We start from the raw sequence: 1,273 nt of genomic DNA, 5'->3' as shown, positions 1-1,273 counted from the left end.
CCGCCGCTCCCGGCGCCGGGCTCACCTCGGCCTCCTCCTCGGCCTCCTCCTGGGCCTCGCGCCGCGGGCGCCATCTTGGCACGCGGTCTCCCCGCGAGGCGGGGGCGGCTCCGCCCCAGGGAGGGCCGCGGGCAGCTCCGCCCGCCGCGCGCAACTGTCTTAAAAAAAAAACTTTTTTTTTTTCCTTTTTTCCACCTCTTTTTGAAGTGAGCAGCCCTTCCCAACATCATTAAATTCCGGCAAACTCACGTTAAAGTTGTCTGGCCGCTTCGAGGCCGCCCGARGCGTCCCGAGAGCTCCCCAGGAAAAGAAGAGGTGAGAAAATAAGTTTAATAAGTTTTTTAAAAAAGGGAAAAGAAAAAAAAAAAAGCCTCTGGAGAATGCGGGCATCGATCCCGCTACCTCTCGCATGCTAAGCGAGCGCTCTACCATTTGAGCTAATTCCCCGCGCGCCAACGGCCGCCGCGCTCCGCCTCTCATCGGCGCCCCCTCCCCCGCGCTTGTTGTCAGGCAGTTTGGCCGCCAAGCCCCGTCTGGGGGGTGGGGCCCCTCGCGACGGCCAATGGCGAGAGCTGGTGGGCGTGGCCACGGAGAGGTGTCCGTTACGGGCGCCCGCCCCTCCCGCCGCGAGGTCTCATTGGGCCTAAGCGGCTCGACTCCGGATTGGGTGGGAAGGGTTTATTTTTAAAAGGCACCCACCCTTGCGATTGGTCCAGCGAGACGCCTGTCAGAATTACGTTCCGCTGTTGCTAGGGCGTGAAGGTGGGAAAGCGGCGGCTTCCTCCCCCGCACTTTGACTGGTCAAAGGGCAGCCCAGAGCCCGCCCCATTTCTCCTTTAGCCCCATCGCGACGCCGCATCGGCGTGACTGACACCCGCAGGAAGGCCAATGAGAGGCCGAGCCCCACGCAGCCGCCAGTAGGAAGGCGCGAGCCGAGGCCGGGGTAGGGGGCGGTGGCGGGGCGGCGTGATTGGCAGGCGGGGCGGGAGAGGAGGGCTGATATGTCCGCCATCTTGAAGCGTCGGTGATGGTGGCGAGCGGCGCCTTTCCCGCCTGAGCCGAGGCAGCCGGGGCCTGTGGCGGGGGTCGCGCTTGCCGAGGTACGGAGGCGGCGCGGCGCCCAGCGGAGCCTTCCCGCCCGGGGATGGGCCTGTTTCCTCTCTCCTTCCGCGCGGGGGGATCCGGGGCCCCGGTGAGGCCGCGGCCTGGCGGGGCCGTTGCGGCCGTTGCGCGCGGCGCCCCCTCCCCTCCCCTTCGCCCCCCAACCGCCTTT

The 1,273-nt window shown here is 66.4% G+C and overlaps 1 protein-coding gene and 1 non-coding gene across 7 annotated transcripts in view; one reads left to right on the top strand and one right to left on the bottom strand.

Moving 5' to 3' along the window:
* Window positions 1-374: 374 nt before the first annotated feature.
* On the bottom strand, window positions 375-447 carry TRNAA-AGC. Its single transcript has one exon. It is a non-coding gene; the product is annotated as a tRNA-Ala (tRNA).
* Window positions 448-975: 528 nt separating this feature from the next.
* Window positions 976-1,273, top strand: part of PPP6R3 (protein phosphatase 6 regulatory subunit 3) — a 62,136-nt gene continuing 61,838 nt past the window's right edge. For 5 of the 6 annotated variants that reach the window (XM_026041155.1, XM_026041154.1, XM_026041153.1 and 2 more), the window contains exon 1: window positions 992-1,100. The gene's annotated coding sequence lies outside the window, so the exon portion shown is untranslated. Of the gene's footprint in view, window positions 1,101-1,273 lie in introns of all 6 variants that reach the window. The other variant, XM_026041152.1, reaches the window with a different exon arrangement.

Source organism: Nothoprocta perdicaria, unplaced genomic scaffold (genome assembly GCF_003342845.1).
Source record: "Nothoprocta perdicaria isolate Ctin4 unplaced genomic scaffold, notPer1 scaffold_28, whole genome shotgun sequence".
NCBI lineage: Eukaryota > Metazoa > Chordata > Aves > Tinamiformes > Tinamidae > Nothoprocta > Nothoprocta perdicaria.
The sequence above is the reverse complement of the archived record's forward strand: the minus strand, read 5'-3'. Positions and strand labels throughout refer to the sequence as shown.